The following is a 26541-nucleotide window of genomic DNA, read 5'->3' as shown; positions in this document are numbered from 1 at the left end:
ACCACAACGAGACACGCGGTGCTATTTGTCGCTTTAAATTGTGTCGCAACTCGTTTTTGAGATCTTTGCCAGGGGCGCGTTAAAACATGCTGAAAATATATTTCTGGCTTTTCTGGGGTTTAACTGAAATATGACAAATAACGTTGTAAAACATATGTACTTATGACTTACAGAGTAATTGAGTGTACAAAATATATAGTATACAAAATAGCCAGCGATTTAGGGCTTTAAAAGATCAAAAGGAAAGAAAAGGAAAGAAAAGAAGAAAGATAATATGTTGTGGCAGTCTAAGTCGATCTAAGAAAATAGATAAAGGGAGGGAGGGGCAAAGCTAGTGAATCTGGAAAGAATCCAAGCGTCAATTTCAAGCATTTACAGAGAATCACTATTGAAAGTTCAAAGGCCGACTAGTGAGCTTCATCCTATTTCATTTTTAATCAGGCGATGGATCGACGAATCATATTGATTTCGAGGATTATTATAGTTCTGTGGGAATTTTAAAGCGTGGTTTGTCTAATCTTGTCTCGTTGGCTACAGACTCTTTGGCGAGCAGCCTGAAACTTGATCCAGTTTCGAGAAAATGAAAAATTCGTTTTTCCTCTTTGCTTCCCTGTTCCTTCTTTCCTCCTTTTTCCCTTTTTACATCGCGTTAAGACCCGTTAAATAATATTGACTGCCGTGGACGCTGGCTGAGAAGTGCACTTTATAACTAGCTTTAAAATCACTGACGTCGATGAGGACAAAGGTAAGTTAGAGGGTCATTTATCTGAGCTGGTGTTATTCCGCTGTACAAAATATTTCCGGCCAGTACCTTTTATGTACTTTCGCTTCCGCTAACAAGCAACGCGCCATGTCCATCACTGTTCTATTATACCTTTCCGCTGTCCCGTTTAATTCATGTACGTATGTTGGGCAATTATTTATTCTTATACCTTTATCCCTAGCAAATTTATAAATTCGATTATTTAAATATTCTTTACCATTATCGCATCTTAATATTTTTAACCTCTTGCCCGTTAAATTTTCGGCTTCATTTACGAACTGTACGAAAGAATCAAAGACCTCATCTTTTGATTTTATACAATAGATCCTAGCTATTTTACTATAATCATCGATAAATGAAATGAAATATTTTTCTCCATTGAATCCGGTGGTCTTAAAGGGACCACATACGTCCGTATGAATAATTTCCATTATTTCCCTAGCCTTAGTTCGATTATTTTTGAAAGGTAAGTTATGCATTTTGCTTTCTATACACACCCTACATTTCAAAAGTTCCTTTTCAAATTCATTCGGTATGCCAGTCACTAGCTGCTCTTTACCCAAAATCTCTAAATATTTAAAATTTACGTGTCCTAGCATCCTATGCCATCTTTCCTTTTTACTCATACCACTACGTTCGGCGCTGTTTACTAAGTGCTTCTTCCCTTTCAATATACTTTTTATTCTATATGTCCCATTCTCTTTGAACGCTACAGCTGTAAGTTTATTATCCTCATCTATTACTTTCGCAATATTTCCTTTGGAAATAACCGTATTCTTATTGTCTGTTAGTTTACCTAAACTAATCAATTTTGCGGACATTTCTTTCGCGTAAAATACTTTCCTCATATTTATTTTATTTTGTTTTCCGAATGCTTCAAAATAACTTATAACATTCTAACTTTTGTCGCTTTTATCGGTCTATTATCGCCTAAATATATATTTACCGGTTCTTTTAGGTCGATAGATTTAGCGAAATAATTTATATTGTTAATTATGTGATCGGTACAACCGCTATCTAATAGCCACACTATTTCGTTCTTACTTATTTCATTCGTCTCACTGCTGTTTGCTGCGTGCGCCGTTGCTGTCCATATGCCTGCTCTTGAGTTTCCATGCTCGCCCGTGCCGGTTGTTGATTGACGATGAAAGTTTCCACGTCCTCTGCTCGTATTGCCTTTGTTCCCTCTTCCTCTGCTTCGACCACGTGTTGGCCCATGCCAATAGCCGTTACTGCTTCCCGCTTGGACGCCATTTTGGCACTCTCTCGCAAAGTGTCCTAATCTTCCACATCTGAAGCATCCTTCCTTTTTTTGCAGAAAAGGCGTTGGTTTGCCTTTCTCCTCGATTGTATTTATTTTTCTTCTCTGTTATCTCTATTTTATTTTTTACATACGCTACCGTTTGATCCTCTTCTTTCAATGCGTCTATTATGTCCGCCATGTAGCTGTATTCTTCGGGTAACGTATTCAGCATGTAATTCAGCTTTTCCCTCTCACTTACTTGTGCGCCCGCACTTTTTAATTCATTTATTAATTTTTCGAAATCGTTAAAGAATGATGCTGAATCACTGCAGTTCTCCAGTCTTATGTTTTCCAATCTCCTTCTGCATACGATCTGCAGTGCCGCCGACTCTTTCAAGTACATTTCATCGAACCTTTTTATTATATCATACGCCGTTTTTCCTTCCCTAACATACTCCAATTGTCTGTTCGATATTGCACTATAAATTATATTTATCGCCTTCAAGTCCTTTTTGTCCCAGTCTTCATCGTCTCTTTCGTTCTTCATTCTAGTTGTAACAACCTCGCATTCGTTATATTTGAGAAACATCGTGATTCTTTGCTTCCACATTCCATAATCCTCACCATCGAATATAGGTATCATGATTTCCGATCTCTCCATTTTAATTGATTCTTCTTTTTTTCTTTTCTTACTCAAGCGTTTCTACGTGCTCGAAGTATATTTTTTCCTCTGAAAGTTTTTTTTTTCTTTACTGAAAACTCACTCGCAAGATCGTAACCACGCACTAAATATCTTGCAAAACTAGTAACCACGCTCTGCTACCATGTTAAGGAAATTCGAGGATTTGGGAATACAAATAATTGACTATATTTCCCACACAACAGTTATACATCTATATTACTCTCTGAAGAAGGTCTTGCACGCACGCTGGTCGCCAACCGACTATCCTAGATTCTTCTAACATCTGGCAACAGTCTTTTGTCTCCACTAAGACCTTGACGCCCTCTAACCCTTACACACACACTCTCATGTACAGTGTAAATGTTTCACTTCCCTAACAGAAACAAGTAAGAAACAATCAAGAGAACAGGAAGAACTGTTGATTATATCAATTTTTTCAATAACAATATAACGATAATATAAGATATAATAAAATATAAAACTCATTGTATTTATTTACTTCAATTATTTGAAATAAAGAACAGCTTTATTTTCATATAAGACTTTAAGACTTTTTTAAAAATAATTACTAAGATAAGAAAACATAAAAAATATATTTTTGATAAAATACACTCACATATATATGTCGGGTTATCATTAGGATTTAAGGCGCGTAATGATCCTTCGTTTGAATTAGCCATTGTTTTACGAAACAGAGAATATATTTACGCGAATAAACAAGATTTTACAAAATATTATGAATAATGAGTTTAATAAATAATAAAATTAACAAACGATAAGTTTAACTAATGATTAGATTAAAGATTAATAAGTTTAACGAACAATAAGAGGAACGAATAATTAGCCATTGTTTTACGAAACAGAATATATTTACGCGAATAAACAAGATTTTACAAAATATTATGAATAATGAGTTTAATAAATAATAAAATTAACAAACGATAAGTTTAACTAATGATTAGATTAAAGATTAATAAGTTTAACGAACAATAAGAGGAACGAATAATTAGCCATTGTTTTACGAAACAGAATATATTTACGCGAATAAACAAGATTTTACAAAATATTATGAATAATGAGTTTAATAAATAATAAGATTAACAAACGATAAGTTTAACTAATAATTAGATTAAAGATTAATAGGTTTAACGAACAATAAGAGGAACGAATAATATGTCTTACGAATAATGAATTTAACGTATAATGAGATTAACGATTGATAGGTTTCACGAATAATGAATTTAATTAACGCTATTAACAATGTTCCGGGGTTCAAACGAATCTACGGTCAACGGGATAACTCTTTACTATGTGTAGAATAATTTTAAACACAAAATACAATTGCTGAGACACTCGGTAAATTGCTCGATGTATCACTTTCCAAGGCGATCACACGAATGAATATCTGATGAAAATCTTTTTCGCTATACGACTGCATTTGTTTGTTATATGCTCGCTGGAAACATCGAGAAGGTTCCAATCGTTGTTGCTAGGCAATTTCTGTCAAAAGTTTGTTGTATACTCTTTGGAAACATCGAGAAAGATTCAAACGCCGTTGCTAGGCAGTTTCTGTCTGGAGATTGATTCCTAATACAACGTGTGTCCCATTATATCGACATCTCTAAAGTACAATTCTATGTGATTTCTAGGGAGAACAATACAACCGATCCACACCTTCGTCAGGCAAAACGTTTATGCCGTGACCGTGGCTACGTTCGGCGACCAGTTGTCACCTCGAACCCACTTTCGCTTTCACAAATATCAAACAATTACAAATGACAATTGCTTAATTACAGTTATGATAAAATCTAGGCTAAAGCATTAGAAGGCTTCCTCAAAATTGCAAAGGGAAGGCTCCGGTTTTCCTTTCATCTCCGACATATATAATACAAGGATATAATACAACCGAACATTTTAAACTTAGCCTATAGCGCGTGCGCGCACACACACGCACACACATGACACACATGCGCGCACACACATACACACACATGCGAATGATTTCTCGAACGATAATCCATTTATTTATATTTTTCAATATCTGTCCTTACGATTGCGTATTTATTTGTTCCACGTATCATATTTATCTATTTGCATAACTGTAGGTGACATTTTTTTTAACAATTTTGCTAATATTTCATAACTTTTTAATTCATATTTCAAAGTGGTAACAGGTGTTTCTTTCTTTTCAAGTCTCCTCCATATCGGGCTTATTTCTAGTAGCCACGCTTGCTTACAAAGCAATTTTATTTTCTAATAAGTGGTTGCTAAGGTATAATTTGAATATACCAAGTCGAGCAACTTCATTGGGTAGTGAGACGTATATTTGCTTTTCGAGCCGCCTGAGTAAAGCTGCATCAATGCCCCTAATAACGTATTTACAATAAATATTATCGTTCTATTATACTAATAATAATGAAGGAATACTTCAAACAACACAATAACATATTTGGAATTTGGAGAAATATTACGATATTTTCTACTTAGAAAACATTGAAATAACGTGATATACGTACCAAGGGGAATTAGTTGTAGCCAGAAGAACTACATTAGAATTCTCATTAGACACTAATCCATCCAATCTAGAAAGAAGTTCTGATCTGAATCTCTTTGCAGGTTCAGACAATATACAGTCTCCTTTATTTGTGGCAATCCAGTCAATCTCGTCGATAAAAATAATTGTGGGCGAATGACTATAGGCAAGTTCAAATAAAACCTGTTCAGTTTAACAAATGTATTATTCATTAAATATTATATTCGAAATTCCTTAAATTCATTGCCTCATCACGAATATGATATCATTTCGTTTTCCAAACAACTATTCTATTTATATATAAATGACGAAAAATAAAATCAAATCTTTTTATACCTAGAATCTCTCCTTCATAGACAAAGGAACAAAGAAACTGTTAGGGAAGTGAAACATTTACACTGTACATGAGAGTGTGTGTGTAAGGGTTAGAGGGCGTCAAGGTCTTAGTGGAGACAAAAGACTGTTGCCAGATGTTAGAAGAATCTAGGATAGTCGGTTGGCGACCAGCGTGCGTGCAAGACGTTCTTCAGAGAGTAATATAGATGTATAACTGTTGTGTGGGCAATATAGTAAATAATTTGTATTCCCAAATCCTCGAATTTCCTAAACATGGTAGCAGAGCGTGGTTACTAGTTTTGCAAGATATTTAGTGCGTGGTTACGATCTTGCGAGTGAGTTTTCAGTAAAGAAAAAAAAAACTTTCAGAGAAAAAAAAGAAATATACTTCAAGCACGTAGGAACGCTTGAGTAAGAAAAGAAAAAAAGGAAGAATCAATTAAAATGGAGAGATCGGAAATCATGATACCTATATCCGATGGTGAGGATTATGGAATGTGGAAGCAAAGAATCACGATGTTTCTCAAATATAAGGAATGCGAGGTTGTTACAACTAGAATGAAGAACGAAAGAGACGATGAAGACTGGGACAAAAAGGACTTGAAGGCAATTAATATAATTTATAGTGCAATATCGAACAGACAATTGGAGTATGTTAGGGAAGGAAAAACGGCGTATGATATAATAAAAAGGTTCGATGAAATGTACTTGAAAGAGTCGACGGCACTGCAGATCGTATGCAGAAGGAGATTGGAAAACATAAGACTGGAGAACTACAGTGATTCAGCATCATTCTTTAACGACTTTGAAAAATTAATCAATGAATTAAAAAGTGCGGGCGCACAAGTAAGTGAGAGGGAAAAGCTGAATTACATGCTGAATACGTTACCCGAAGAATACAGCTACATAGCGGACATAATAGACGCATTGAAAGAAGAGATAGCAGAGAAGAAAAATAAATCCAATCGAGGAGAAAGGCAAACCAACGCCTTTTCTGCAAAAAAGGAAGGATGCTTCAGATGTGGAAGATTAGGACACTTTGCGAGAGAGTGTCAAAATGGCGTCCAAGCGGGAAGCAGTAACGGCTATTGGCATGGGCCAACACGTGGTCGAAGCAGAGGAAGAGGGAACAAAGGCAATACGAGCAGAGGACGTGGAAACTTTCATCGTCAATCAACAACCGGCACGGGCGAGCATGGAAACTCAAGAGCAGGCATATGGACAGCAACGGCGCACGCAGCAAACAGCAGTGAGACGAATGAAATAAGTAAGAACGAAATAGTGTGGCTATTAGATAGCGGTTGTACCGATCACATAATTAACAATATAAATTATTTCGCTAAATCTATCGACCTAAAAGAACCGGTAAATATATATTTAGGCGATAATAGACCGATAAAAGCGACAAAAGTTGGGAATGTTATAAGTTATTTTGAAGCATTCGGAAAACAAAATAAAATAAATATGAGGAAAGTATTTTACGCGAAAGAAATGTCCGCAAAATTGATTAGTTTAGGTAAACTAACAGACAATATTTTCCAAAGGTTATTTCCAAAGGAAATATTGCGAAAGTAATAGATGAGGATAATAAACTTACAGCTGTAGCGTTCAAAGAGAATGGGACATATAGAATAAAAAGTATATTGAAAGGGAAGAAGCACTTAGTAAACAGCGCCGAACGTAGTGGTATGAGTAAAAAGGAAAGATGGCATAGGATGCTAGGACACGTAAATTTTAAATATTTAGAGATTTTGGGTAAAGAGCAGCTAGTGACTGGCATACCGAATGAATTTGAAAAGGAACTTTTGAAATGTAGGGTGTGTATAGAAAGCAAAATGCATAACTTACCTTTCAAAAATAATCGAACTAAGGCTAGGGAAATAATGGAAATTATTCATACGGACGTATGTGGTCCCTTTAAGACCACCGGATTCAATGGAGAAAAATATTTCATTTCATTTATCGATATATAAAATATCGATATAGTAAAATAGCTAGGATCTATTGTATAAAATCAAAAGATGAGGTCTTTGATTCTTTCGTACAGTTCGTAAATGAAGCCGAAAATTTAACGGGCAAGAGGTTAAAAATATTAAGATGCGATAATGGTAAAGAATATTTAAATAATCGAATTTATAAATTTGCTAGGGATAAAGGTATAAGAATAAATAATTGCCCAACATACGTACATGAATTAAACGGGACAGCGGAAAGGTATAATAGAACAGTGATGGACATGGCGCGTTGCTTGTTAGCGGAAGCGAAAGTACATAAAAGGTACTGGCCGGAAATAGTTTGTACAGCGGCATACTTGAAAAATCGAATATTAGCGAATACTATAGAAAGAAAGACACCTTTTGAAATATTCTTCGGGAAAAAACCAAGTGTTAAAAATCTACATCTATATGGAAGTAAAGTTTTTGTAAGAAGGCCAGAACAAAAAAGAGTTTCCAAATGGGACAAGAAGGCAGATATGGGAATTCTATTAGGATATAGTGAAGTAGGATACAGAGTCTTATTAGGTGGGAAAATAACAATAGCTAGACATGTAGAGGTCATAGAGACAGACACTAAATGTATCGGTTTTGAGGAAAATTCATCAGAGGCAGATAGAAATGATAGCGAAGATAACTATTCATTGGTCGGTATGGATAAGGAAGAGTTAGAAGGTAGGAAAGATGAAAATAATAGTAGTATTGAAAGCTCAAACACTCCTAGGAGATCTACACGTATTAAGAAAACTCCAGTAAGGTATCCAGAAAAGGAAAATATTTGCGAGATGCATGCAAATTATTGTAAAGTAGATATCCCTCGTACATTTGAGGAGGCGATTTGTTGCGAAAATAATGAAGTTTGGAAACAGGCTATGGATAAGGAAATAGAATGTCTCTATAAGAATAAAACTTGGAAATTGGTAGAAAGGGTAAAAGGCAAGGAAGTATTAGATGTAAAATGGGTTTACACGAAAAAATCAGAGGACAGGTATAAGGCTAGATTAGTGGTAAGGGGATTTCAACAAAGAAACGTAGCCGATGACATATATTCTCCAGTGGCGAGTAATCAGACCTTTAAGATATTGCTATCATATTGTTGTCAAAATGGATTAATAATTGAGCAAATGGATGTAGAAACTGCCTTTTTAAATGGTGAAGTAAGCTCGGAGGTATATGTAAATCAACCAAAGGGATATGCGGACGGAACGAATAGAGTTTGTAAATTATCGAAAGCGCTTTATGGGTTAAAAGAAAGTCCGAGGGACTGGTATGAGTGTTTTGATAAGTATGTGACGAGATTAGGTTTTAAAAAGAACAATATAGAGCTGTGCCTATATACTTATGGAGAGGGAGAAAATGTTGTGTATTTGTTAATATACGTAGACGATTTGTTGATTTGTAGTAAAAACAAAGGGAAGATACAAAGTGTAAAAAAAATTATTAGCTGATAAATTTGAAATGAAAGATTTAGGTGAAGTAAAAGAATATCTTGGAATAAATATAGAGTATGATTATTTAAAAAATGAAATGAGATTAAGCCAAAAGAAATACATAGAATCATTAGCAAACAAATATAAATTACATAACAGCAAATTGTACTGTACACCTATGGAGACCAACTTAAAAATTGAAAAAGCTGAGATAAATAGAGAGGACATTGGATACAAGAATTTAATTGGCGCATTGCTGTATATTAGTGTAAATACCAGACCCGATATAAGTTATAGTGTGAATTATCTGAGTAGATTTCAAGATTGTTGTAACGAGACACATTTTAAATATGCCTTGCGAATATTGAAATATTTGTACCGGACTAGAGATTTAGGGCTACATTATAAAAGAAATGAAAAGTGCGAAACGATAGATTGTTATGTGGACGCTGATTGGGCAGGAGATCATATAGATAGGAAATCGACTTCTGGGTATGTAATTAGATTGTATGGAAATGTAATTGGATGGAAGTCTAAAAAACAAAGGTGTGTGACAAAAGCCTCGACGTATGCAGAGTATGTTGCTCTATCGGAAGCGGTGAGCGAAGTAATGACTATCAGAGAACTAATGAAAATCTTCGATGTAAATGTAGACGATAACCCTGTAAAAATCTATGAGGATAACTCTGGAGTAATGAGTATAGCAAAATACGGAACTTTTACAAAAAATTCTAAACACATCGAAGTTCATTACCACTACGTTCACGAGTACGTAAAGGAAAATAAGATAAACATAATAAAAGTAAGTACAGAAGAAAACACTGCGGATATTTTTACGAAGGCACTGTGTAGAGAGAAATTTGAAAGGTTTAGGTCATGGATGAATGTAAAATAAGAGAAATGTAAATAAAGCGATAAATGTTAAATATTTTGTTAATTCGACAAGTATGTAAATAAAATTAAGTGTACAGTATAAATGTAAGGAGGCGTGTTAGGGAAGTGATACATTTACACTGTACATGAGAGTGTGTGTGTAAGGGTTAGAGGGCGTCAAGGTCTTAGTGGAGACAAAAGACTGTTGCCAGATGTTAGAAGAATCTAGGATAGTCGGTTGGCGACCAGCGTGCGTGCAAGACGTTCTTCGGAGAGTAATATAGATGTATAACTGTTGTGTGGGAAATATAGTAAATAATTTGTATTCCCAAATCCTCGAATTTCCTAAACAGAAACTTACATAGACAAAGCAACTTACACGTATATACTTCTCGGAATCGCCTCTCCATTTGCTGACCAATGAGCTGGCAGTTATGTTAAAAAAGGTGCAATGGCATTCTGTCGCGACTGCCTTCGCTAACATCCTTTTCCCTGTTTTGTATATTTCTTGTAAACACGTACAGAAATGAAAAGAATACGAGTATCTTACCTGTACCAGGTGGGCCCCGTTGACATATGAACGGTACCACGGGCGGTCGAGTGTTAGCCCTGAGGGCGTAGCGAACCCTCGGCTCGACCAATTATGGGTATGGACTCGTGGTGGCAGTGGTTGTGGCCAAGTGCTGGCCAGAGGGCTGGTTTAAGGGGGACAAAGTTCTCCGAGTGGCCTTCGGCGGGTGAGCAGCGTCCCACCTGCTCCGGATACCGTCCCGGCAGACGAAAGGGCTTGGAAAGGGCCCCGTTCGACCTGAGACGAGAGTGCCTCCTGCGGGCGATTATTTGAGGTAACCGGTACTGTGTACCGAGTGCGCTGGTTGGGCGTATCCCAACTCCGATGGCTTCTAGGGTTGCCCGGGTGCTGTATACGATACTAAATCTCAGGAAAGTACCCGACACCAAGAACCAGACTACATGTACCAGGTGGGCCGTACAGCAAAATACCTTTCCAGGGGGAAAACGGGCCATCAAAAAAGATAGGATACTTAAGGGGATACACAACGGCCTCCTTAACAGCGGTTTTACATTCTTCTAGGCCTATAACGTCATCCCAATGTACATTTAATTTGTTTACTACGATCTCCTGTGACGATACAAAGATAAAATGGCGTCTTCTCTATATTAAGTAAGTGTTACGTAATTTGATATTTGAAGCGTTACTGAAATCACGTCATCGTCGATATACGTTGGACGGTTTATCGACGGGAATTTTATCGTTTAAAAGCTTTACGATACGTATATTAATCGAAAATAACTTACGCATGAGACGTCCTCAGCAATCTTTCGTAATTCCGGATTATCTGAATAAAGCTTTTCAATGCATTTCAATATCTTCGATAGCATGGACTGTTCCATTGGGACGTTAAATAGCTCTTCTGATGAACGTCCATCACTCTCATTGGGGAATATTGACGTCACTGTCATTGCGAGATTAATATCATTCGTATTGTCATCAGTTATCTTCTGCTGTAGATTCGTCTCTTTCACAGGCTCACTTCTCGCTTGTTTACTAACAGATTTGGCTTTTGTCTCAATACTTCTACAAACACTGGATCATATTGTAATACGATACGTTGAATTTGATATGTCGAATACGATACGTTGAATACGTTGAATACCGTTTAATATCGTTAAATAATTTAAATTCTTACGTTTTGCTTGCATTTGTCACTTCCCTCGTCATTTCCCTTCCAGTTATTTTCTTACACAATATGGGATATTTTTGAAATTTCATCTTGTAATAATTTTCATACTCTGCAACGATAATTTCCAAATCGATGTTGTCGCAGACCCGATGTTCGGGAGATAGACGAGCTTCCCGGAATAATACATCGCTAATGTCTATATATCTAAAAAAATGTAGTTTTTAATTAATTATAGTTTTTAACTGATTAAAAATATTTTTCGCAATGACTGAACACTATAAGATAACCATCAAACAACTGTTTTATCTCTAGGTAAGACAGGCAAAAGAATGTATTTACTATATAAATCCTCGAAGATAATTTCTTGTCTTCTGCTCTTTAATTTCCAATTTTTAGATGGATAAGAATAATTTGAATTTATATTTCATATATTTGTTTATAACTAGTTAATCTACATTATCGATTGAGTTATTCTTAACTACTGAATTACCGATGTCGAATTTTCAAATTTGGTTTCGCCTTCTCTTTCCACGATGTCCACTGATTTCTATTTCGATTGGTCACTGACACTATTCAAGAGAATTGGAACTAGGGATATATTTTAATTATAATATACTCACCCATTGTGTTCCAAATAATCACATACAAGGTATAATATGTTCCGATGACGTTCCGAAATACGACTCTCCTCCTAATATAATTATTTTTTCATTACAATAATATAAGTTTTTTCATGTAATTTTTTGTTACATTTGCGAATTCAACGAGTTACACATGATTTTTCATGAAACACGAACGTTAAAAATATTTGATACAGCCTAATTATAAAAATTGTTAGAAGCAAAAGTCATAGATACTATGTGCGAGTATCGCATGAAACGAACAGCTATTAAGAGAACTGCAGCAATATTACAAATCAAATAACAAAACACACTCGTCTGTGACGTGGAAATTCTAAAATCTAAAATCTAGAATATTCCTTACCTTTTTTCGCAGATTATAAAATATCTTATTCATACTACCTTGCATCGATAAATCACCGTTCATAGTGACACTTTCAAATCGCCTATCGTTTCTCAATGGATACGAGAATTTCCGTTTATTACTTTAAAAACAACCCGTCCATTGCGTTTCTCTTAAAAAATTCTTTCAACTCTGTTGAAAACCGAGCATCAAACAAGAGACAAACGATTTGTTGTCATGGAAATGTTTGGTTCACACATAAGCAACGCACAAATATAATGATAGAATAGCTGAGTGTGTGTACTGTATAGTAAGATGGATGCAACATGGAAATAGAAAGAGAACACCATGTATAGATACTTCCTGTCCTTGTTTAATCAGGCATGCACACTAGTGGACACTGACGCTGCTCGTATACCGCTGTTACATATTTCCTGTACAAGTGCGCGTCATTAGACAAGGACGGAACATCCTCTCTCTACTTCTCTATCGCGCTTTTAGTTCGCTCACGCGCTCTGTACTTATATCTATTACATTTCCTCCATAAGCAGCGGCCGTGCAGTGACTTACAAAAGTTCCGAACGGTTCCATCCTGGGCGGACGGTTAATTGCGTTCGGTACTTCGAGGCAGGAAGGTGAGTACAGAATCGCTCCTCTTAGTACTCTTATTAGAAGTGTTATCATCGAATATAAGTTTTTTCAATAAATTCTTATCGTTTTACAATCTTTCTAGAATACAATGACGTCAGCAATCGATCATTTTCGCGAATTTATTGTAAATTAATTGGGGGAATATCTGGAGTTCTTTATCGGTTTCGACTGTAAAATCAGCAACTATTCGAATTTTTCATTCATAATTGTGACATTTTCGACTCTTCCGTTGTCAAGACCCACTTGAGAGATTTTTGGCACGTTCCATCACCCTTGTTAAACGAGTGCACATTGGTGGATATATTGATTTTAAAAACCAATACGTGTACGAGATTTATTATCTCACTGGGACAAAGAAATCCGTTTTATTCGCGAATTTTCCGTGTTTCTTCTTAATTTTCGTGAGTGTCTGGCGCGGAGCATTATTTGAATGAACTTTTCATCGTTCAGATTATATTTCGTTTAAAAAGATTGAAATTGATGTCGAGAAGAAATGAAACAAGGTGCTCGGGTATTCTTTCGTTTCCCGGGGAAAGAGAAATATGAAAAAAACGGTCGTTCTTCCTTCTGCCATTTTCGTCCATTACCAAAATGGTATGACCCAAGTGTCCCGGGCCGTGAATCAATCAAGCGAATTTTGAATAATTTTTGAATAATATCCAGTTAATAATTTGTGAAACAAATTAATTTCATTTTATTGTTGGAAACAAATTAGTTGGACTTTTCTTTCTTTAGCAGTTTTTGCCAGAGTTGACCTGACGTGCTACTTCAATTTCCATCTTCGCTTCTCGAAACTTCCAACGTCCTTGGTGTTGGAGTCTCCTTGCCCAGGTGAGTACATAGCTTCTAGATACTCGTCGCTGTTCATCCTTACGAGCCTCTCGAGCTTTAGTTGTCAATTGCTATCGTTAAAGGAAGAGAAGCTCGCGACAGATGTTATCGAACAAATCGTTTATTCTCGAAAAGTTCGAACTTGTTCGTTGCGTTTGAATATATATGGACGGACGCTATTTTTCATGACATCATCATGATTTGTCATGTCGTGAGTATAGCTTCTGACTACCATATGTTTGTGATTTATGTGAAATTTGACCACTATACCGTGATAGAATAATATTTCCAATGAATTATAAATATTTTACATTGTGAATTATAAATATTTGTTACAAATTATATCGTACTTGAGGTGAAAATGAACCATATATCTGCTTATGGAATATGAGGTAGTAAATCATTCGAAACATAATAACGATTAATTAAGCACATATACAATAACGTTTACGAATGAATATTGCGAATTATTGTATGGCTTTAATGCGGTATTTAATGTTTTGATTGCGGTCTTTGAAATGGTATCATAGGTGCTGATATAATATCGCGCGAAAAAGGAAAGACCAGTGGTTAATATTGCAGGTGCACCAGTGCGTTGCGCTCGTCGAGGGTGGTTTTGACGCTGGTGCCGAGGAAAGGCGCAGAACGTGTTCGATCGACCCGCGAACGTAGCCTTTTTTTTTTTTTTTTTTGTACGTGGAGAAATCCTCATGGACACTCCGCTGCTGCAATAATCGCGTAACAGCAGAGTAGTGTCGGACTCCTACCGACTAAAACTCCACGATGACCATCTTATGCGCGTGATAGGGGTGCTCCAGGAACCTCTTATGAATTAACTTCAGTTGCATCCCCTTCTCGCGTTCTCTTGTTCGAGCCGGCTATTGAGTGGGCGTTAGGGGGAGGTCGTTGCCCCTAGTGCTGTCACTTCTTCTGGTCGTAGTCCGTTGGAGTGGTGGCGGGGCGGCTCTGGGTCGTCTGACTGCCATCCTTCTCCATCGTCTTATCCTGCAGGGGTGAGAGTTTTTCTTTCTCTCCCTTTCCGCTCGCTCCTTCGCGAGCATAACTCGCTCGCAGAAGAGGCGGACGGCCTCGTATTCCTGTGACCCTCTCAACATCGCTTCCACAATCGCTGAGGGGGTCCACGTTTCTCCTATGGCGTGCCGCAGGGTGTAGCGGGGCAGCTCCCACGCCGGACGGAGCTCCAGGGTGTGCTGCGCTGTGTCCCTGCCCTCTCCGCAGTGGTGGCAGATGTCTGTCGTCTCTCGCCTTATTCTCTTCAGGAACTCGCCGAACACGCCGTGTCCGGGGAGCACTTGTGTCATCCTGAATGTGAGTGGGAGGCCGTGGCGGCTCCTCCATGCCTCCCAGTTTGGTAGGACCGCATCCGCGCCTCGGTGTTCGCTTCTCCCGTTGATCAGTTGGGATCGCCACAGGTTCCATGTGTCCTCCTCGGCGGTTCCTGTGTCGTTTGGAGCCGCCTGCTCGGTGGGGTCTTCTCCCGGGTGCCATTCTCTCCGGCGGGTGTATCTCTTTTTGAGCGCCAGCGCCCGCAGCTCCCACGGGGGGGGGGGGGGGGGGGACGCGGCTAGGGTGGACGCCGACGCGTGAGACACCTAATGATTCTGATGGCGGTCACTCTGTGCAGCCTTCTCAGGAGCAGAATGCTGCGACGGCTTGCCATCAGGTCGTCCGTCCATATTGGGGCCCCGTACATCACTCGTGACCGAACGACGCCCTCGTAGAGTCGACGCACCGCGTCTCCGGCCCCGCCGATGTTCGGTAGTAGGCCGCACAGGGCATCGGCAGCCGCTGACACCTTCGGGATCAGTGAGTCGAAGTGCGGCTCGAACGTCCACTGGCTGTCGATGGTGAGTCCCAGATACTTCATCTGTGACCCCACCCGGACGGTTTTACCTGCCATGTTTATGCATAGGCCGGGCGGTGGTGTCCCTCGCCTCTTCCTGTCAAAGAACCAGGTGGCCTCCGACTTCGCAGGGGAGACTCTCAGGCCCAGTTCGTTCACGGCACGGATCGCACAAGCCGTTGCGATTCCGCCAATGCGCAGCGTCTCGTGCCAGCCACGACCCTCGACCAGGATTAGGGTGTCGTCCGCATAGCATACTATGGCCGCGCCTGGGGGTAGTGGGCATCGTAGTACCTCGTCGTACGCAACGTTCCATAGCATTGGGCCCAGCACCGAGCCCTGCGGGACGCCACGCTCGACGGATCGCTTTTCCTCTCCTTCCTTACTGGCGTAACACACCCACCTGTCGTCGAGGTAGGCCCGGATCAATCGGACGAGGTAGTTGGGAACCTCGAAGTGCTCCAGGGCCGTCACTATCCTGTCCCATGGCATGGTGTTGAACGCGTTGACGATGTCCAGGGAAATCACCAGCGCCACGCCTTTCCGGGAGACCATGTCCTCCGCAATCGCTCGTACGCGTCTGACCGCGTCAATCGTCGAGCGCCCCTTCCGGAAGCCGTACTGGCTTTCGTGCAAACCTGGCACTTGGCCCGCTATGTGTCGTTCCAAGCGGGCGGCGACTACCCTCTCGAGTAGTTTGCCGACCTCGTCCAGTAGGCATATCGGCCGGTACGCTGACGGCGAGGTCGTCGGTCGGCCCTCCTTATGGAGCAGGACCAGCCTCGCTGTCCGCCACGCCCGGGGGTAGACTCCCTCCCTCAGGCATCTTGTGAAGAGGTGCCGGAGTCTGGGGGCCATGTCCCCCATCACTTCCCCCCAGATCCGGCCAGGGATTCCGTCCGGGCCCGGTGCCATGTTGCGGGCGGTCATTCTTCTGGTTGCCTCCCATATCTCCTCCTCTGTGACTTCCCAGTCGTCCCTCCATTCCAGCGGTCGTGTCGTTTCCCGTGGCCGTTCCGCCGCTCTGTTTTCTTGTGGGGGAAAGAGCGTTCCGGTGATCCGCGTCAGCAGTGCAGGTTCTATTTCCGCCGTTATCAGGGGGCCCTTCGCGCGCAGTTTCCGTGTCACCGTCCTGTATGGCCTCCCCCATGGGTCCGACTCGACTGTCTCAACCAGTTCGGACCAGGCACGGTCCTTCGCTTTTTTAATTTCCCTCTGTAGCGAGCGCCGTAGCGCGCGGCACGTCCGGTAGCGCAAGGAGACTTCTTCTTCGTTGCGTCGTCGCCAGCGGCGGGCCCTTAGGTACTGTCTTCGGGCCCGGCCACATCTCGTCCTCAGTTCCGCGATGCCGGGGTTCCACCAGTAAACTTCTCTGCTTCGCACCGTGCCTGGTGTGGCTCGTGGCATGGATGCGTCGCAGATTGCTGTCATGGCTTGGCGGAGGTTCTCGGCCTCCTCTTCCACGTCTGCTTCGGTCGTCGTTGTCGAGGCCTCCCAGCTCCAAGCTGTTGCTATAGCAGCCGCCCGGAGTAGGTCTTCGTTCCTCTCCTTTATTTTCCATCTGGGTGGTGGGCGCGCGTGCCTCCCCCTCGACGGGCCGCGCCCGTCGTTTGTCGTCGGCATTCCAGGTCCAGGTGCGTCCACCTCCATGAATATGTAGAGGTGGTCCGACAGCGTCTCGACCCCTTCGGCCACTCTCCAGCCTGAGATCCGCCTGAATGCCTCGGGGGAGGTCCATGTTATGTCAACAATGGAGCTCACTCTGCACGTCACGCAGGTACTGATCGAGCCCCTGTTCACTAGCAGAAGACCAAGTCCCGCGGCCCAGTTTGATAGCGTGCGGCCGCGCGCGTTGGTCCTGGCGTTCCCCCATTCCGTGGAGTGCGCGTTGAAGTCTCCCAGGACGAGCACTTGTCGGGGGAGTCGTCGCCTGACGCAGTCGCCAACTCCGTCCAGGAATTCTTCGAACGCTGCCCGTCCGCTGTTGGGTGACACGTACACCCCCACCACCATCATCCCTGCCCACTCGACCGCGGCGTACCCGTTGCCCCGTTCCAGCAGGGCTCCGTGGGCAAACGCCCCGGGCGTTGATGTCCACGTTCCCTTCTTCGAGGGGGCGCAGGCCGGTCCCCCCATCCTGTGCACCGACGGTGTTCCAAGCGCCTCGCAGAGCAGGCATTTCGGGCTCGCAGTAGTGCATGCTCTCGCCTGGTGCCCTGGTTCGCCGCATCTGAAGCACAGGTGCCCCTTGTCCTCCTTGGCGGTGCAGGTCTTCCCCGTGTGTCCTATCCCAAGGCACCTGTAGCACTGTAACGGTCTCCGTTCGATGGCTTCGACCTTCGCCATCAACCAGCCTATGGCGACCTTTCCAGCCTGGGCCAGTTTCCTCACTGCACTGGCAGGGCCTCGTATCCATACGGCGCCAAGTCCGTTCCGGGCGGGGCGGATTTCTCCCAGCCGGATGTCCTCCGGCTTGCAGCCGCTCTCCCTTGCCAGGGTGTTCTGGATTTCCGCCTTGGTGGCCGCTATGTCTATCAGGGACACCCTTGTCTCCGCGGCTCGGAAGGGGGTCGCCACGCGGACCTCGTTCGGGTCCAGAGCCCGCGTCAGCTGTGCTGCGAGCGCTGCGGCCTTCTCCCTTCCCTGGTCCTCAGGGACCTCTAAGATGACACCTCCGGTGATGGTCTTCCGCATCCTCATCGTGTTGATGCCGAGCTCGGACAGGGAGACACTGTCCTTGGCCGCAGCCAGCACCTCCGCGTAGGATTGGCTCGATTTGTCCGTCAGGGTGATTGTTACCGCTGACGTCCGCGGTGCGCGCCCTGCCTCCCCCTCTTCGTGTGTTCGCCGATCCACTCTCCGGAGTTTTCCTCTGGTTCTCCGCCCCTGTCTCGGGGATCAGCTTCGCCGGCTGCTTCCTCCCTGCCTCCTTCTTCTTTCCTCTTCTTTTCCTTCCGACGGTCTGCCATTCGGTGTCCGCCAATCGGCCTCCCTTGGGCGCTGGGGCGCTTGGGGCTCCAGGCTCCATCCCTCTCGTGTTCGCGACAGGGGCGACCTCCTTTCCTTCTCCTTTTTCTGTTCCCTGCAGTTGTTCCTCCAGTCGGTGCAGCAAGGATCTCATCTCCTCTACTTGGTGCTCGACTGCAGCGAGACGCGCCCTGTAGCTGTTCTCATCCGCGGTGGGGCGCGAGGCCGGCTCTTTTCGGAGTGCCTCTACCTCCGCCTCCAGTGTTGCTATGCGTCCTTGCGTTATAGCGAGTGCGTCGGTGACAGGGTCCGTTCTCCTCACTAACTCTGTCACGCCCGCGGTGATGGTTCTCGCCGCCTCCTTCAGGGTTTTCCCCTGCGTGACCTTGTGGCCGCGGGGCGCCTCGGCAGCCCTGGCCACCTCGGCAGCCCGGCGAATCAGTTCGGCTCCTATGTCCGCCGTTGTGGCTGATCTCATTTCTTCAGCCGGGTCCGCGGGGAGTTCGGGGGATTCGTTGGCCTTCCTCCTCTTCGCTCGGGGTGCTTCTCTGGCGGGGGTTTCCTCCTCCTCTGTTGCTTCCTCAGTCCATATTCCCTCCTTGTCCAGCGTGAAGCGGGAGGGTCCCTCCTTTGGCGGCATCGCCTTCGTCATGCTCCTGGTGCTAACGTGCGGCGGCTCCGCAGCCAGTTCCGTTTCCCTCCGTCCCCTGGCGTTTTCCTCTACCTCCTTCTCTTTCGCCATGGATGCGTCCGTTTCCCCGTTGGGCGGGAAATGTCGCTCGGTCAGCACTTGCCACTCTGCCAGTCGCTGTCACTTTCAAGTGGTCCGCGCAACGCGCTTCGACGCACGCGCCAATATGGCTGCGTCTGGGTAGTTCCTAGAGTAGCCCGTGTAGCGGCGCTGTTGTCACGCGTCCTAATATGGCTGCTCCACCGTCCTAACCTCACACTTGTTGGTTTGGTTTAACTCCTCCTTGTCCAGGCAGGACTTCCCGTATCCACACCCGTTTTGCGCTCACAGGCACTAGTCCTCCACTCTGGTTGCCTCCCTTGCCCAGGCTCTCCAGTTTTCCGGAGATTTCGATTACGCTCGCAGCTCCGTCCTCTCTACGTCTGCCTCCCATGTATCCCCACCACTTTTTCCCGCGAACGTAGCCTGTGCTCATACTGCGACAGAGTTCGTTTCAGTTGGGCTCAGTCGCTGTTTGTCCGTCGACAGCGTATAGGCGCGTTGGCCTACGATTCCTTTTTTCTTCTTGTTTCTTGCGAACTCTCTCGCAACAGCCGTTCTATACGTACGCCGCCAGTATATCGCGTGATCATCGTTCCCGTTGCTTCCCTTACCCTCTCACGTCCTTCGAAGGAAACCTCCCTTTGGTTTTTCCTTGTTTGGAGGGAATTCATCGCTCGGACACATGGACTGCGAAGCACGAGGGTTGATCGAGGCATCAGCGTGATGTACTTTTCAGGTTTCATATTTTCTCTATGATACTTTCTAAGGAGAATTTGGAAGATATACATTTTTAGGAAATAAAGGTTTTTATGGAGTCATCGATAAGTTAGAATTTAATTAACTCTCTTATAACAGGTATTCCAATTTTTTAATATATAAATTTAGTTTCCTCTATGGTGTTAGAGAACATAATGCGGGCATTTTATGATATAACGAATATATTCGTATATATTTTAGTTTATTCATTCGTCAAATTTCCCTAGTAGGCCGGCCTGCAGCTCACATGCAGCACTTAGTAAAAATTTGTTTTGTTAGAGGTTGGCCATTCTTCTTGCTATAAAAATATCGTGATGTCATATCATATGATAAAGCACCTTCTGAAAGCTAGATGCTCGATAACGAGCCTAATGATTCTGGGTAGTTTGTAATGTCAAGCTTTGAATTGGCGAGATCGCTCTGCTGTCAAACCGCCGTCCAGCAGCGACCACATTCTTTAACCACGTTCAAGGGGTATATCACGCTACAGAAACCATCAAAGGGTTTGCAAGTTAGTTGCCTTTTAGAAGTGGGGCAGTTGGTTGTTACATGTCATCCGTAGTTGCTGGCTGTTCTCCTTAGTCGCCATACATCATAGAGACGACAGTTATAGTCGCCAGTTGTCCTTGCTAATGGTTGCTTGTTGTCGCTAGTTAGTTCTCGTTATCGTTATGTATTCCATCAATCACGTGAAATTTAACGTATGGGATTTTATTCTTCTTTATTCTTTCTGTAGGGAGATTTTTTAAGACGAGGAAAATATAGAATATTTCAAGACGACGGTAAGGTTTGAATTTAAATAACTATTTTATGATACAACAAAGTGGAAAAACGATTTAATTTTATAAAGTTTAAGGTAATTTTTTAAAAAACTTCGAATTTAAAAGATTCAAATAGATATCTTAAACGTAATTAAACCCTCCATATCGTAAGAAATTAAATGAAATTGCGCAAGAAAGTTAATACATTTAATGTATTATTTTAAACATTTATTTAAAAACATTTATTTAAAATTTAAGTGTAGGCGTTGACGCGCGCGCGCCATTCGAAGCATTTGTCAGTTCGTTACATCTGCGGTAAAAGTTGTAACTACGAAGAAGCTTAGCACATGGTGCGTCTCAAGACGACAGTAAAAAGTATTAAGAGATTTTTCGAGATTTTTTCTTTTAAGTTTCCAAGTACTTTTTCTATTTAACTTCTTTTTTTTGCATTTTCTCACAATATTCGATAAATAGAGACGAAATATGACAGTTCTTAGTTCGGGGATTTATTGGTTCGAAAGTTACTTCAAAAGTGTTTCTGGAGTTCGTGCGGTTAATACTTTTAAACTACTGAGTACGACTTATTCCGTATGGCTGGACAAATCTTTGTTGATACTGTAAGCGTAACTGGTCCGGATATTGTCTTGTGGAGATAGAAAAATACACGAAGTATTGATTGAACTACATATTTTTTTAATTCTTTTTTAATTCTTTTAGTTCTTCATATATTGATAATAGAACGATATTCCGCTACTTTGAGCACAATATAGTAATGTTTAAATAAATAATAAAATTTACGCATTTCGTCTTCATGCGTCGATAAGAAAATGCAAAAAAAGTTAAAGAAAGATGATGCGCAGACGCGAAGTTTAGTCAGCAATAATATTTAAAACCTCTAAAATATATTGTACACATTTATTTGCAAATAAGCTCAATGAAATTAAACTGTAACTGTGTTTCCAATAATGTCTTCGATGTATTGCTCGCCATTATGTCGGATTAACAACTCTAAGTGATCGACCTTAATCACTAAATGGCGGCCGTGATTTAGTGGTATAGCTTTACATATGACGGACATCGCAGGCGCTTGTAAGACGTCCATTGTGAAACGTTTCCAATAGCACCGTTTATGTGATGGTGAAATCTGAATATATATATCGCTGAAATATATATCGCTTATCACTTGAGTCTGACACGATCGTTTTTAAATAGAATCACAATTTTTTATTCCTTACAAAATCAGTCTATAAAGATTATGTGCAAATAAAATAGATAAATAGATAAATGGTTGTACAAACTTATAAAACAGATATTACAAGTATATCTAAATAAATGATATATTTATAAATTGTAATATTTGATCTAAAGTTTAAATAAATAAAAGAGATACTCGTGACTTACAATAAAAGTATTTTTTTTCAATTTTTAAACAAAGCAAAAGTGGATAACAATTTTTCAAAATGTAAAAATCAACACAATGGTTGGTTTCTTTAATTAATCAATAACGTTTAAAGTTAATTAATGTCCAGAGTGGTTTATACATTTTGTATTTCGCCGTATTTCAACGTTCGATGTGTAAATAGAACTTGATGCCTGAAATATCGAAAAAATAATTAAATCCGATCGTTCCGTCGAATTTGCAAATTGTATACTCGTGTAAAATCGAGTGCGCTTGTGTATGCTGATACGAAATGTGGTAGTATATTTTTCTTTTTTCGATTATCGTTATCACTTTTTGTGTGGAAAAATTAATTCCGTGAAATGGAAGTGCAATCAATACGGTTTATCACGAAATAATAGCACAACGACGGTACATATTGGTATTGACGTCAGCTTCACAAAATTTCTCGAGTATCGCGGTCGACTATTTGGGTTAAGAATTCATTTTCAAGGTTCTACAAGCACGAGTATCTTATGGATATGAAATTTTCAGTGTACATTTTAATAACCATATTTCATATTGCATGCTGCGGTCCAAGAAAAATCCGCAGTTAATATTCTGCTAATCCCTGCTGCTTTTAAAGACCATAAGTAAGGTCCGTAAGGTCGTCCGTAAGGTTTAAAAGATTTCGAGTAGATTTGTATTACGTATTTTATCTTCTAATTTTTAAAGAGAGGGTCGTGTTTAATTAATTGAAAATGACGAAACTGTAATGGGACATTATTATCAAATATTAAACGTGGTTCCATTGGGTACTTTTATGGTCTTTGCGAGATATATATGCATTATACGTTGCTATTAGCAACGCGTAGCGATGAACGATGGAGAGCAGTACCTTCGTTATCTCGTCTCGGTTGTGTACATATCAGTAATGCACAGTACTCGTACTAAATATCTTACAAATTCCATACAGATTTTCAGATTAGTTTCGAATAATACCAACACGACCATGATAGTCACAGTACAGTATTAAATAGTGCCACTATGCATAATACACTCCTAAAATGTTTCTACAATATATTTATCCGAATATTTTTGTCAGCTACTATATCCTAACCACGATTTATTAAACAATATATAGATTTAAAAAAGAATATATAACGACATTACTTGTTTAGGCTAGATTGGTTTAACTTGTATAGTTTTAATAACTGTGTAAGGTCAAACAAGAACTTATCGTTAGTTTGGCGAGATTTGATTACACGAAGCAACATAATTGCTTTGAAACTCAGGACAGAAAACAATGTCAACCGGTAGACGCGTTTGTCTGGTGAACGTGTAACGCGTGAATAATAGATAGCGACAATCACGCGAACGCTAGTTACAGCTGACTTGGCTTACATTGTAGCATTCAAACTAGAGTATACGAGCCGTAAGCGCTATTGAAAGTTCAAAGGCCGACTAGTGAGCTTCATCCTATCTCATTTTTTAATCAGGCGATGGATCGACGAATCGTATTGATTTCGAGGATTATTATAGTTCTGTGGCAATTTTAAAGCGTGGTTTGTCTAATCTTGTCTCGTTAGCTACAGACTCTTTGGCGAGCAGCCTGAAACTTGATCCAGTTTCGAGAAAATGAAAAATTTGTCTCTTCTCTTTGCTTCCCTGTTCCTTCTTTCCTCCTTTTTCCCTTTTTACATCGCGTTAAGACCCGTTAAATAATATTGACTGCCGTGGACGCTGGCTGAGGAGTGCACTTTATAACTAGCTTTAAAATCACTGACGTCGATGAGGACAAAGGTAAGTTAGAGGGTCATTTATCTGAGCTGGTGTTATTCGACCTGAACTCTGCAGCTTTTCAGAGCTTCTTTCGTTTTTCTTTTAAGAGCAGAGATGTTAACTGGTCTTTTGTTACGTGTAAGAAGTATGTACTAAAGCTTATTTAGCACCAATTGGTTGCTCAAAGTCGAGATATACATACTTATATTATATTAATACGTTACAGAAGATTACGCGTTGGTTAGCTTATGAGAATTTATAGTGTGTCACAGATCACAAAAGCAGAATGACTACTTTTTCATAAACGATATATGTATATGAATTGAAAGTTTAACTATTACGCCACATACTTCTCTCGATAAACGTCGTCGAGTGCATATTGTTAAGGAATATTAGCCATTTGAATTCAATAGTTTCGAAGAAACTAATGCTTCTGTGAAGTTTTTGCAGGCTGTTAATTTTTTATTGAGATACTACAAAGTTTGAATAACTTCGATTAGAAATAAAAATCACATTACATTAACGCGTAGAATGTAACGTAACGTAGATAATGTAAATATAAATTATATTACAAGGAAATAATACGGGTAAGTAATGTGAAACATTCTGGTTAAAATTGCATCCTTTGAAGGCTAGGACACACAGTACTTACGAAGTAGATTAAGTACCAAATGGGGTACTTAAGAAAATTCGTGTTGTCATTGTTTAATAAACATCTTTAGCTAATAGCTTTCTGCAAAAGCTGGTTTAAGTTATGCTAGCTTATTCCTTATTAATTGCAATTATATTGTTCGTATCTCCTAGAGGATTAACAATCCATTTTTATAATGGATAATAAAAGTAAATTCCTATTAGGTTGTCCCAAGTTTCTTTCGTTTTATAAAGAAATGACAGATGCATAACATATTTTGTTTTATGTTATTCTATATTATTTTACATTAAATTGGAAAAAGGTGGATCACACGTAATTCAATAAAATAATATAAAACGAAAAATGTTGTACATCTATTACTTTCTTATAAAACGAAAGAAACTTTTGGAACAACCTAATATTTCTCTACTACGACGCTTTTACAGTGCTAAAATATTTGATAAAAATGTTAAGAAATTCTAATATTGATTTAAGCGTATAGATTTATCTGCTCTTCATATTTAATCAAACAGAAATTGTTAATTATGATTTCCACTTAAAAGCGGATTGCATATTATGAGGATAAATTATCAAATTCATCTCTAATATAGACATTAGAGAATCATTCATAGCCGCAATCCTGTTTACCGCTAACATTCCTGGTACTCAATAATTCATTAGGTGACTGCTTTAGCCGCACAGAATACACCTACAAATAATTAATCGCGATTAATATTCCATCGACTTTTGAAAATCCCTCATGTGATCTATTTCATGCGATGAGAATACGTATAAATTGAGATTGCGATCGACCATCCTCAGTCGGATAAATCGAGTGATTCAAATTATAACACAAAAAAAAGTTAAAACTAGTTACATTATCTTTTTCAATTTTTATGTATTATTTGGCGGAAGAAACTTTGGTAATTGGTAAGTAAAGTTCACCTCCTTAATGTTAATGATTTTAATATGTTATTAAGCTCAAGGTTCTAAGGAATTTTCTATATATATATACATATACATAACTGTGTGCGTATATGTATAATATACGTATAACAACCAAAGTTCAGCTCTCAAGTGTACGCAAAACTTTTATGTTCATTTTACGCTATACCAGTATGTTTCATGAATTTGTTTGCTAACAGTATCGAAACAAATAACAAGCAGAGGACGAGCTATTCATGAATTGTTTTGCCAGCGTGTACGCTCCCAATATTTTCTATTTGAGAAAACATACTTGTTGCTATTGCAACTACAAATATTTTTACAGTCGACGCTTTTGCCGTGAATCATTGGCTAACATGTAAAATCGAGAAAAAACATGGTTTATTGTGATGGAAATGTGGAAAACCGCAAAACAGATATAGAAGGGAAAATAAAGGAAAGGAAGGTAGGGATAAGTAGAAGCTTGGGGCCAAGTTTAATTCACTGAAACCGAGCTGCTTGTATTATCACAAAACAAAATTGCCAGTACGTCATTTCCGTACTCTCGTCCTCGCGAAAATGGTTTTGCTTGTTAAGGAAAAACGAAGAGACAGGGAAGAGAGGAAAAAGCAGACGGAGAGCGCTTTTAAAAAGCTGGCGAACCGTGTGTCACCACAACGAGACACGCGATGCTATTTGTCGCTTTAAATTGTGCCGCAACTCGTTTTTGAGATCTTTGCCAG

At 40.6% G+C, this 26541-nt stretch overlaps 1 pseudogene; it reads right to left on the bottom strand.

The window, feature by feature from the left end:
• Positions 1-3147: 3147 nt before the first annotated feature.
• Positions 3148-25504, bottom strand: LOC126876070 (katanin p60 ATPase-containing subunit A-like 2; annotated as a pseudogene).
• Between the last annotated feature and the right edge of the window lie 1037 nt (positions 25505-26541).

This window comes from Bombus huntii, unplaced genomic scaffold, assembly GCF_024542735.1.
Source record: "Bombus huntii isolate Logan2020A unplaced genomic scaffold, iyBomHunt1.1 ctg00000062.1, whole genome shotgun sequence".
NCBI classification, from domain to species: domain Eukaryota; kingdom Metazoa; phylum Arthropoda; class Insecta; order Hymenoptera; family Apidae; genus Bombus; species Bombus huntii.
Note: the sequence above shows the minus strand (reverse complement) of the source record. Positions and strands in the feature narration are given on the sequence as shown.